This window comes from Eptatretus burgeri, chromosome 1, assembly GCF_056783735.1.
Source record: "Eptatretus burgeri isolate ZD-2024b chromosome 1, Ebu_testis_v1, whole genome shotgun sequence".
Taxonomy (NCBI): Eukaryota; Metazoa; Chordata; class Myxini; order Myxiniformes; family Myxinidae; genus Eptatretus; species Eptatretus burgeri.
The window spans coordinates 159,441,222-159,454,662 of NC_140961.1; the positions used below are offsets into that span (position 1 = coordinate 159,441,222).

At 41.6% G+C, this 13,441-nt stretch overlaps 1 long non-coding RNA gene across 1 annotated transcript in view; it reads right to left on the reverse strand.

Moving 5' to 3' along the window:
* Window positions 1-228: 228 nt before the first annotated feature.
* LOC147035865 (uncharacterized) overlaps window positions 229-13,441 on the reverse strand; it is a 38,033-nt gene continuing 24,820 nt past the window's right edge. The window contains exon 3 of the long non-coding RNA XR_015049200.1: window positions 229-279. This is a non-coding gene — a long non-coding RNA (uncharacterized LOC147035865). The remainder of the gene's footprint in view (window positions 280-13,441) is intronic.

A 13,441-nucleotide genomic window follows, 5' to 3' on the forward strand; every position in this document is an offset into this window, starting at 1 on the left:
ACAAATTTCCAAATAATACATCAAAATGTTGGCCTTAGGTCCAAAAAGACCCCCTGTTCATAGGATAATGGTAATGATTCATCCATTGAAATTATCTTCTGAACTCATCTCATAATTTTTAAAAAGCAAATGCCTGAGCTCATGCATATTGTGGTTATGATTGAGAGATGTGATAAAAATTTTAAATCATACCTGTTGTGTTGGAGAACTCTCCAGAAGTGCAGAGGACACAATCAAAGCAGCATGCTGCTTCTCCTTTGCGTCCAATTTTTCGGGTTCCTGGTGCACACGGAGCAGTGCACACAGATTGTGACACCTGAAATACAGTAAAATATTCTTGAGATAGGGATGATAGGATGGCCTCAAGGTATACATACTCAACTCTAAGCCATCTAGCCTGGGTTTGAATCCCGACCCTGGTATAAATTCTTATCCCAGTTTTCAACAGGCAGGACAATTCATCAATGTGTATGTCATTACTTGGATGGATGTTAAACTGGGCGTCCCATCTGTGACATCAGTTGATGGACATTAAACATCCCACGGTATCTCTGATGAAGAGTGGGCGAGCTATCGAAGGCATCCATGCCAAATTTAAAATTCCTACCACAACTACTGCTGGGAGAGAGATGGCAAAACGCCAGCATGTCCCTGTCTGAGAAACTGCTTTGGCAGAACCACGCTCCAACACAGTGTGGTACATCAAATCAGATAGGATCTTTATTAATCTTTGTGATGTTGTATTTGTTTTTGAGGGGAGTGTTGAAAAGTTTTTATAAACATGGTGCGGAACACATTGTTTTCTCAGCAGAACTTTAATGCCCAGATCGAGGACAAATTTTGATTTCAAATGTCAATTACAACAATTATACAATAACACAAAGGTCATATATGTGTGTTCTTTCTCTCTCTCTCTCTCTCTCTCTCTCTCTCTCTCTCTCTCTCTCTCTCTCTCTCTCTCTTTCTCTCTCTCTCTTTCTCTCTCTCTCTCTTTCTCTCTCTCTCTCTCTCTCTCTCTCTCTCTCAGTCTCTCTCTCTCTCTCTCTCAGTCTCTCTCTCTCTCTCTCTCAGTCTCTATCTCTATCTCTATCTCTATCTCTATCTCTATCTCTATCTCTATCTCTATCTCTATCTCTATCTCTATCTCTATCTCTATCTCTATCTCTCTCTCTCCCCGATTTGGAATTTTCAAAATGCAGATCACAGGTCTTTTCTATGATATCTTACTCAAATACACAGCTTGGTGTCTGTCTGTCTGTCTGATGGTATTTTTGACCGTGATACATTTGGTGGTTACTTATCCAATCACAACCAAGCTTGACAGGAGGACTAAGGGTCTCACGATGGAGGTTGTAGTGATTTCACTTTCCCCCATCCGGGAAGGGGATGTTGCACCTTGCAAGAACTCCATGTTGAGGTGTATAATAGCTTATCGTGGCTTTCATGGAGCACACCCTCCGAAAATATAAATTATTATCAGCCACAAACGTTTCAGTCAACTCTGTCGAACGTGAAGTTACATTTTTAAACAGTCGATCTTAAACTGAAAGAAGTTTAGAGGAAATTGACGTGATTGAAGCATTCTATACTTATTGTCGTATCGACTTTCAAGGCCTCTCGGTAAGCAGCAACGATCTTTTGCTAAGAAAGCTGCTTACATGAGTCTTTATGAATGAATGATAGAGGTTATCATGATTGAATTTGCCCCCCTCCCTAAAGGGATTGTGTCACGTGCTATATTGCCCCCCCCCCCCACCGACACCATGAGTCAATTATATTTTTGGGAATTAGAAGGGTGAGGCATGGTTTCCAGTGTCGATGACATATCTGTCATCCACAATAAATGGATGATAGATGATGTGTGTGTGTGTGTGTGTGTGTGTGTGTGTGTGTGTGTGTGTGTGTGTGTGTGTGTGTGTGTGTGTGTGTGTGTGTGTGTGTGTGTGTGTGTGTGTGTGCGTGCGTGTGTGTGTGGAAGAATCTTATTGGGTCTATTAATTACGTACATCTATTCATTAATTACTCACAATTGCAATGTACTTGTTCACCCTTTCAACTGATGAGACCCTTCATCCTTTAAAGACCATTTAAAACTCCCACATCTCTGAAGACACCGAGGACCCAAAAGAACAAAACGTTCCTAAGGACACAAAAGACTCTGAAGATCCTTTAATACTACGATAAATGGATGAAGTGTGTGTGTGTGTGTGTGTGTGTGTGTGTGTGTGTGTGTGTGTGTGTGTGTGTGTGTGTGTGTGTGTGTGTGTGTGTGTGTGTGTGTGTGTGTGTGTGTGTGTGTGTGTGAGTGTGTGTGTGTCATGTTTTTTTTGGAGTTCTGCTAGAACATTCTGATGTGGAATGTGAAAAACCAAAATGATCATCATGACCTTCTGAGTAGATTAGGCTAAATAAATACAAAAAAATCCATTAGAATTCACCTTTAAATGAATGTCATGTCAAGGTATATAAAGCGGCTTAATACGTCTTTCCATCACGGCATGGCATTATAATCTATACTCATAAATTGCAATGTGTATGGGTGAGTCAGTGTGTGTGTGTCAGTGTGTGAGTCAGTGTGTGTGTCAATGTGTGTGTGTCAGTGTGTGTGTCTCCTCCATAACTATAAAACCATAAAATCTAGCAGGCTGAAACATTGCAGTATACAAAGGGAACTCAAAATAAGTGCATGAGTGAAAATTGGGTATTTTTATTAATTAAAACAACCCTTTTGAAGAGAATTAACAGCCATGCCTGGTGTTGGCTTAATGGTTATGGTGGCAGGCTTTGGATCCGAGGGCCCTGAGTTCAAATCCTGCTCAGTTGTTGAATTAATACCAGGTGGGGTTAACTCGACCTGTCATCCTTCTGAGTTCAGCAAAAAAAAATCAAAATTTCAAAATTTAAAACAGATCTTCACAAAATGTCACCACATGGTAGAGTTTGTCGCAAGGAAGAACCTGAGATGGTGAGCCAGGCGTCTGAGCCTGTGATGTGTGGGGCGACGGGTGAGCCTGTGATGTGTGTGGCGACGGGCGGGCCTGATTGTGGTGGGAGTGAGGCTGGACCGCTGCTGTGCGGTTCCAAGCTCGTGCTGGAAAGCGTGGGGCATCCATCGTTGTGCGTGAGCTGGTGTCGGCGGAGGTTGTGCCAGTTCCTGGGGTGTTCGGAGTGGACCCTGTCGGGGTCAATTCGGTGCCTGGGGTTGTCGCTTCACGACGCGTGGGGTGTGTTTTTGCTGCCATGGGGCAGAGGGTAAAAATAAAGAAGTTAAACGGAAGGGCATTTCGAAAGAGACAGGTCAATGTGGGCTGGGGTTAGTTGGAGCCTCAATTGGAATTGGTTGTTAAACGTGATTGTTTATGTGATGTAGGAGCTAAGACTCATAAACAGCTGGCCACTCATGACAATGGAGGAAGGTGGGAAGAGCGGGAGGCTCAATGGCATCTGGGGCTGCAGGAGGGGGGCAGAAAAGCCTGGTATTAACAGGGTTATCGTGTGCAGCCACTTATTGGAGACACGAAGCCAGGAATTTTAAATTCATATTTAAATGGGAAATTGTTTTGGAGCAGCCTTGGTGAGAGTTGGTCCCCAGGCTGCAGAATTCTGAGCAGGGAAGGTTAAGGGGGCTGGCCTCATGTGAAATTTCCCCCCTTGGAGATTTGGTTAGGCCAGGCAGCTGGGGAGCTGCACTGGTAGGGTCCGACCATGGGTGCTGTGGCATAACCCGAGCCCCATGAAGAGTCTGGTGGAGTGTGGCTTCCCCAGTCCATCGGGGCGCCATATGAGTGAGTATCTCTGGCCGGTGAGGTCGCCGGATCCTGGAGGGAGTTGAGACCTATGGGGGTCTGAGGTGGTTCCTGCTGGGTACCAGTAATGGTGCACCATGAGGAGCACTAAGGGGAGGTGTTGCAGGTCACACTTTGGTGTGGGCACCACTGAGGACCAGTAAGGGCCTGATGAGGTGACCGCCCTGGCATGCAACCCGGCAGCCTCTTCCTGAGGCTCTGAGACAGCCAGCATGTGGCAACTTGCCATGCTGTGCTGGTTAATGGACGCTGGACGATCCGCGTGGACAAGGTTTGAATACAGCCCACCAGACAACTACCGGATCATCTGTGGAATATTATGGAGTGTTTGGGAAGGAATGGAGAGGCCTGTATAACCTTCCACAGATGGTCTACCATGATATATGTGCTCTCGATTTTGGAAGAGATCCTTGGGTGCAATGTGGAATGGGTTTCATGGGAAGAATGGCTGCAGCAGGTACTGCTGGTATTGAACGTGCTCCCCATAGTCTGGGATCCAAGGTCCAAAAAGGGCCTTAAAAATGAAGTTACCTGTCACAGAAAGATATACTTTGCAGGCCACTTCTTTTTTGCAAGTTCAGACCTTTAGGAAACAGAATCCAGAGGTCTGCTCTGCCGGAGGAATTGCAAAATTGAAAAAAAAATGCATTTTTTACCACTGCTACCCTCAAATAAAAAATCGCCTCTCGTGAAAAATTGAAAAATGCAGAATGATAAAGTTAGGGTAATTTTAATGGAAATAGTACTAAACTTGGCACATCAGTAGAACATAACATCCTGAAAATTGCCACTATACTTTTGACATAAAATTCCCAAGATGGCCACCATTTTTTTCAAGATGGCCGCCATTTTTTTGTAAGATAGGACAATATGTTTGACCATGGATATAAATCTTCCATTATATGTTGAGTATTATTCAAATTGTTTCATTGCTTTGTGTTTGTTAGAAAACCATTGTATGGTTTACACTATTAGCGAGTGCAATACAATGTATTGGGGCTTGTTTCTAGTGTCAAATCTGTTATCCTCCCAATGTTGACCCGAACAATTTAGCACATATATTAAAAAGGTATTACGAAGTTTTGAGTTTCTCATATGTCTGTGACTCTCAGATAAATAATTTGGAAATATACATAAATACGGCCCCTATCTTCTAAAATACTTATTTTTTTTCTCAATAAAAATACCCATAGTTAAAAGAAAATTCATAGAATATTTGACATGTCAAATGATTAAATTATTTTATTTTATTTAAAAATCATGTACACAACTAATATCAGGCTGGATATTTAAGATTACATTTTCATTGTCTTGTTCAAATAAAGTGATAAAAATATTACAAAATGCATTTTGAAACAATGAATACTCCCTCTCTCCAAATTGGCATACCAGCAGACGACAACATTGAAGCAGATCTCCACAGCAAAAGGTACGTATGTTGTTATAGTATGCATGAAACCACATTGGAATGTTGCATAATATATGTGCAAGTGACCATGTTATCAATTAAACAAAACATACCCAAAATAGTAGGGCGGCTAAGGCAGTGGTATGTGCATTTTTGTGTTAAAAGCATGAAACTTGGCACACTTACACATTGACCCATACTTAAAAAAATTAGATATAGAACCCACTTGCCATGGACCAATTAGAGGCCTTGTTACATGTAAAAGTTTTCGGCGGAATTGCATTTATATATTAAATAATAAGATTAATTAATTTAATATAAAATACTTCTGCCTAAAATATTATGTCAGCTAATTAACTATTCTGAATGCAATATTTAAATAATGCCAAAAACATTGGGATTTTTAGTTAACATGGCAACAGAATTACAAGCATTTTAATAGTCTACTTACCGTCCTTATACAAATATAACCCTCCCATTATTTTTCCTAAGATGCATATTAATAACAAATGTGAAAATGAAATTTTTGTTTTAGTCCGTTTGATGATGCTACTAATAATTATTTGTTGACATGCAAGTAGCACAGGAAGTGCACCTGCTCCGGTGGTAAATAACCAGAAGGTCATCACAGAAGCCACCTTTAAATGACTGTTTAGCGATCAATTTTCAGAAGAAGGTGAGTAATGCTGCATTCATATCGCAGATTATATACTTCTGCACTCATAATGATAAAAAATACAATCAAAACATGTAAAGAAACGATATAATGGCAAATGAAACCTATCATCAATTTGAAATCCCCCCACTCAAACTTTTGACCAATGTACTACTTTCTACAAGACATGTTATACCTGTTTTATATATTGTGAACCTGAGATGAACTATGCCCCAAATCCTAATTTATTGAAATACATATCAAGTCAATGAGATTAATAAAACAAATGGTAAATCTCAACATTCATCTAGTTCTCTGGAATGTCAGGTCACTTAGTGCAAGGGAGCAGTCCTTATTTAGATGTGCATACTTGTTCTTGCTTTAGAAGAAATTGTCTTATTACAAGTGGCTGTACATGTAATGTTTTTGAGATACAAAAGATATTCTTGTATTATTCTAGACTGCAACCTATAGTACATATTTGTTTCTTCTGCAGATTATCTGGCATGATGGAGTAGACTGAATAAATCATGGAACCAGAATACACAAGGGAGAAAAGATCCCGATCTGACACAGATTATTCCAGATGTCTAATTTGTCAGCATGTATCAGAAACTGCGCCGCTCCAACAATTAACGCCACTGGGTTATCCAGCACTTTTTAACGCTGTCACTAAACAAATGGATGAAGTAGCTTTTAGATTGGAACGAGACATTATAGATGAACATAACTTTATGCTACATGAATCAAAAATGCATGCAAAATGTCCTAACAGTTATACAAACCGAAAGACAGTTGAACAGAAAATACGAAATGTTAAGACTACTGTGAACAATTGTGACGAATCAAGCTCTAGTTCCAACACAGCACATATGGGAACAAGGTCAAGTTCTGAGCAATCTATCCGATACAAGCACCAGTCTTTCATTTGTTGCAAAGAGCGAGATAAAAAGGGCGAATGGAAGCTCTTGCTCATCACAGATCTAGAAGGGCATAAACTGATTCAACAGAAAGCAAGAAGCCTTCATGATGAAGTCATGCTGAAGAGATTACATATGTTTGATAGTGGTAGCATTGACATAGTTGCAGCAGATTTTCGCTATCACTGCTCTTGCATGACAACTTACATGAACAAGAGGATCACTGGTGCAAAACAGCAAGCTGAGAATGATCCATATAATGATGCATTTGAAAAACTGATTTCCGAGATAGAAGTGCCCCTATTTCTTGAGAATAAGGTATTCTATATAACAACCCTACGAATTCAGTGCAGGACTAAATATGTTCTGTTATCCTCAGTGCCTACATCTTGAGTGGCTGTGATAGTCAGCTATCCATTCTAAAGAGGAAAGAAGCGCGCTTTCAAATGTGCTGTAGACAATCCAGAAAAGCTTCTTCCACTCGCTCAGTATGGCAAACCTGGTGAGAACTTTATCCTTGATGAATCGACTGATGTCATTGAAGCTGCCAGATTCTTCTTTCTGGCCCTCTATACACAATCTGATTTCCTGGGTAGTCTGGATGTCCTGCGTGCACACATTTTCGCTACCAAAAAATGTGATCTCAGATGCCTGCCTCCTACAGAGGATGCATTTTACCTTCACTTGCTACGAAGTCTTCACCAAATGGCTGTGTGTAAGAGTGCTCACATTTCGAAACCAGTACACCCAATAGCAACTGCATTTGGCAGAAAAATCAGGAATGGCAAACTGGTGCCAATAATGATGACAAAGGATCCAAAGCCAAGAGCTGTACAGGAAAAGTTCTGTAAATGCAAGAAGAGCAACTGTCTTCGGAGCTACCTGTGCGCTCGAGCCAACTCAAAATGTGTTTTTTCTTCCCTTTGCATGGGCGACCCACTGAAAGGTGGACGCGTTGAAGCAAACCTCTTGATTCCTGATGAGAACTAAATAATGAACTCATCAGTGGAATATTCATTTTCATTGATGAGTGCAACATGATACATGTCAAATTTTGGAAGATTTTGTAAAGAGATGGAATTTTACGAAGTGTCATCATGTGAAACTATTTGTATTTATTATATTAGAGATGGTCACAACATAAAAGACACAAAAATAACTCATGTTGTGCATTTATATCGGATCTGTGGTGAGAACAGAAATTTAGTCAGAAATTGACAGCCATTTTGAAAAAAATGGTAGCCATATTGAATTTTTCATTAAATTTAATAGAGTGTTTTCTTGTCCAACTTTCAAAGGTCGAATAGTACATATATCAAGCAAGTAACACAATTCTGAAAATGTTTCTTTATGGACCAAATTATCATCAGTCATGCAAAATGGCAGCCATCTTTGAAAGATATAGCCACAATACATTGGGTTTTTTTACACCAAAAAATGAGTAAACCAAGCAATGGTTTCGTAACAAACACAAAATACTTGACTAATTGCAATAATACTCAGAATATAATGAACATAGATATTTATGGGAAAATATGGCATCCATCTTGGAAAATGGCGGCCATCTTAGAAATATGGCGGCCATTTTGAAAACCTTAAGTCAAATTTATAGTGAATACTTTAAAGGATGTTATGTTCTATTAATGTGCCAAGTTTAGTGCTATTTTAATTAAAATTACCCAAACTTTATCCTTCTGCATTTTTCAATTTTTCACGAGAGGCGATTTTTTATTTGAGGGTAGCAGTGGTAAAAAATGCATTTTTTTTTTCAATTTTGCAATTCCTCCAGCAGAGCAGACCTCTGGATTCTGTTTCCTAAAGGTCTGAACTTGCAAAAAAAAGTGGCCTGCAAAGTATATCTTTCCATGACGGGTCATTTCAAATTTTGGTGCCCTGGATCCCAGACCACCAGTGATCAGTGGATTTGTGGTTAAATTTACCTTTTCCCCATTTTCAGGATTCACCATGCTTTGCTATTGGGGTATGCAGGTGAGTTGGAGAATTGGTATGGGTAATGGGCAAGAGTGGCCATGAGAGCAAAGCGTGTGGATGGGGTAGAAAGGGTAAAAATGTGTGTGTATCTACGACAAATAGATGAGTTGTGTGTGGGTGTGGGTGTGTTTGTGTATTTAAAAAAAATGTACTGTGTGTGTATATATATATATATATATATATATATATATATATATATATATATATATATATATATATATATATATATATATATATATATATATAATTTATTTTCTGTGTTTGTTTTTGTGTGTGTGATAGAATTGATAGTAACATTCATGTGTGAAAAAAAACGAGATATGAGGAATACTTTTTGTCTGTTAATGACATACGTCTATTCATTAATTACGCACTATTGGATGTCCTTTTTGACCCTTTATGACTGCTGAGACCCCTTCGAAATTCGAAGACCCTTTAAGACCCCCAAAGACCCTGGAGACCCAAAAGTCCGAAAAGTCTCTGAAGACCCAAAAGTCCAAAAAGTCTCTGAGGAACCCAAAAGAACCAAAGACCCCGAAGACTCTATAGATCCAGTAGAATCTTTAAAAATTGACTATAGGACAAAAAAAATTGTTATAATTCCTATGTTTTAAACACACGCAATGTTAACGTATATAAAGCAGCTTAATACATCCTTATACTACAGCATGGCATCTGATTACAAAATAAAGACAAAAACAATGATAACATTGCAGCAAAGCAGATACTAATTACTATTACTAATATTTAAAACAATAATAAGAATATCAACAATATCAATGTTCACATGGCAACAATAATAATAAACATATAATCCCTGCACCGCCCGAAATCACATCTGGGCTAAGTAAAAGACAAGCTAATGCTGAAGTAGTATGCCAGGCAGGGATGCAACAAGAATGTGAAGAACAATGAAAATTTGATCCATCGGACAAATGGGCCCACTAGTTATAAAATAAAGAATTGCGTTTTGTTTGAGTGTGTGATGGTTATTATGTATTCAGGACTTGGCGGATTAGGTGCACCATTGTCTGTATTGCACGTGTTTGAAAATTGTATGGCAGCGGGGGAGAGAGTGACATTTGGGGTTTTGTGGGTGGGGAAGGTGTGTGGGTGTCCGCAGGTATGGCGAGGCTCTGGAGGAGCAGTGTCTGCGACCCCTCCCGAGGTAACTCGCCCCAGAGGTGTCTGGAGTTTGGGGGTGGCTGTAATAAAAGGGTCTGGTTTGGGAGACCAATGGGTATGGAGATGCTTTGTGACCTGAGAGAAGTCAGGAGAACCTGAGGCCAAGAGTGCCTGTGTGTGTGTGGAGACCCTACCCAGTGGGACATGCAGCAAAGGAACTGTTTGGCTGCTGGGGGCAGAGAAGTTGAGGGGGGGGTAGTCGTGAGTTGGGGACTTATTTTGGACTGTAGGCACCACAGCCTGAAGTGCCCCCACAATCTTGTTCATGCAGGACCTCCCCACTTTTGAGTTGAGGCCACACCTGCAGTGTGTTTAAAAGATGAAGCCCTGGCCTTGCAGAGAATGTGATGGTTGTTGTTGTTGTGAATGAGGGAATTGTGTATGAATATTGGAATGTTCCACTTGGTCCCATGTGACATGATATGTGCTATGAAGGTCAGCTCTCCTGTGAAATTGGACAGGAAGTTTTGAAATTGGGTATTTGGCCTCAGCTGACAGCTGGAGCAGGTGACATCTACTGGGGGACATGGTCAAGTAGATGGGGGTTTCATTTGTGGAAAGTGAAACTGTCATTAAGGGAGGCCTGTTTGTGTTTTTTGGAAGCCATTCTCTCCCCTCCCCAGGACATGGAGTGAGGAGACTGGGAGAATACACTGCACATAAAAAATTGTACATTTTTGGAATGTTGCCTGCAACTAAGGGGGTAGTCTGTTAGTGTTAATGCTGGAGCTGTTGCCCCTGCATGTGGTTCTGTGTGTGTGTGTGTGTGTGTGTGTGTGTGTGTGTGTGTGTGTGTGTGTGTGTGTGTGTGTGTGTGTGTGTGTGTGTGTGTGTGTGTATGTGTGTGTGTGTGTGTGTGTGTGTGTGTGTGTGTGTGTGTGTGTGTGTGTGTGTGTGTGTGTGTGTGGGACTGTGTTACGTTTGAGGTGGGGAGGGAGGTTAGATAACACCATAGAGCAGATAGGAATGTATAGTGTATCATGGTCAATGTGCAAGTTGATAGCCATCTCGTCTTGATGCATAAGTAGGGAGACATCAGCTTAATATTTTGCTTGTCTGCATGTGTGCCACACACAGGCTGGTGTGTGGTAATAAGTGGTGAGGGATTATGGTTTAGGAAATTGTGGGTAAATCTTCTATGTAAACCAATAACGGGGGGGGGGGGCACCAGGAAGTTGGCGTGAAAGAGGCGGGGCGGAAGCTGTGAACGCCTCCCAAGGGGCAGAGTAATGGATCACCTCGAAGGGGTGGAGCATTGCCCTGAAAAGGAGGTGGGCGGAGTTATATATGCCTCTCAAAGTGGTGAAGCATTGCCGAAGAGGAAGGAGGGTGAGGAGCGAAATTGGCAGTTGGTGGAGAGAGAACATTAGAGAAGGAGTTGGGGGAGAGAGAACATTCAAGAAGGAGTTGGGGGAGAGAGAACATTCAAGAAGGAGTTGGGGGAGACAGAATGTTCAAGAAGGAGTTTGCGAGAGAGAGAGCATTCAACAAGGAGTTGGGGAGAGAGAACATTCAAGAAGGAGTTTGGGGAGAGAGAACATTCAAGAAGGAGTTGGGGGAGACAGAATGTTCAAGAAGGAGTTCGTGAGAGAGAGAGCATTCAACAAGGAGTTGGGGGAGAGAGAACATTCAAGAAAGAGTTGGAGGAGACAAAACGTTTGAGAAGGAGTGGTGTGAGAGAGAACATTCAAGAAGGAGTTGGGGGAGAGAGAACATTCAAGAAGGAGTTGGGGGAGACAGAATGTTTGAGAAGGAGTTCGCGAGAGAGAGAACATTCAAGAAGGAGTTTGGGGAGAGAGAACATTCAAGAAGGAGTTGGAGGAGACAAAACGTTTGAGAAGGAGTTGGGGGAGAGAGAGAACATTCTAGAAAGAGTTGGGGAAGAGAGAGAGAGAGAGAGAGAGAGAGAGAGAGAGAGAGAGAGAGAGAGAGAGAGAGAGAGAGAGAGAGAGAGAGAGAGAGAGAGAGAGAGAGAGAGATACAGAGACAGAGACCGTGAGAGACAGAGAGAGAAACTAAGAGAGACAGAGAGAGAGAGACAGAGAGAGAGAGAGAGAGAGAGAGAGAGAGAGAGAGAGAGAGAGAGAGAGAGAGAGAGAGAGAGAGAGAGAGAGAGAGGGAGTTGGGGGAGAGAGAACTTTCGACAAGCAGTTGGGGGAGAGAGAGTGAGAGAGAATGTTCGAGAAGGAGTTGGTGGAGAGAGAGAACGATAGAGAAGGAGTTAGTCTTTGGAGGACTGGAAGAAAGGACTGTCTTGGTTGAGAGAGTAAGTTTTCTGAGGAAAAAGAGGAGAGCTTTCTCTGAGGACGTTGTCCTTCCTGCCTGTTTTCATCCTGCTTCTGCCAGCCTCTGGCTTCCTGTGGCTCTTTTTGTCCTGTGCCCTATTTTGTCAACCTGCCCTTGTGAGTCTGCTCATCATCCAGGTTATCTCCTGCCAATCTCATCATCCTGCCATCATCTGCTCACCTTGTCATTGTTCTCCTCGTCCCTCATCACCTGCTCATCCCCACTGCCCCAGAACTGAGTCCCCCGTTTTTTGCACCCTTCCCGTCTGTGACTGAATCTGGAGTGAAGCGCCTTAGTTTCTTCAGATTTATTTAACCAATTTGTACATAATTATTTATTATCGAATTTGTGTCCCCTTTTATTCCCCACCACAACCCACCATTGTCTCCTCTGTCGTGATTCAATCATCCCTGGTTCAGAAAATAAACCTGCTGTGTTTAAAAGCTTTAAGGTTTCTCGTGTCCCTCCTCATGACCCACATGCACATCGTCCGCTATCAATTTGGAACATCTCCATCGGAGTTGAGCCACTCGGGATATCATGGGAATTTAACCTCCCGCCACGATGGCTCGACGTTAGTTGAGTGGAAGATGCTAACATATGTTGCGTTGCCTTAGTGAAATCAGACAAAGGTTTAAAATATAACCCTCCCCTCGGAGGGTTCCACAGCGGCGACAAATGGTGGCCGCCGCAGTTTGAGTTTCATCTCTCAAGGAAAGCCCATGTTATAATCTCTTTTAAAATAGTATGTACTGTTTGAAAGTTATGAGTGGTATTACTATCTTGTTTGAACACGGTCATAGTAAACACACCCAAGAGATGCCTGGAGACAGATGCACATATATAATGAAAAAAATATTTTATTATTCTTGCCATTTCTATGTAGAAAATGTAATTCATAAATTATTTATTTTGTTCTTTTGCGTCTGTTCTTAAGTTTGCCAAACTCTCACATTATATGGCATTGCCTTCTCTTCCCTCCCCCTCATGCTTACCTCCTAAATTTCATGCTAATGAAATTTAATAAAGGCACGAAAACTGGTGCAGATTTTTTGATGATTGAAGGAAAACACCCTTCGGGAAAACACCCTTCCTTCCCTTTCATTCACGCTTACCTCCTCCAAAATCCCATCCCACCCCCCCCCAAACTCCAAATGGATGTCTCTGGGCCGTGTGCAGGCGGTGTTTC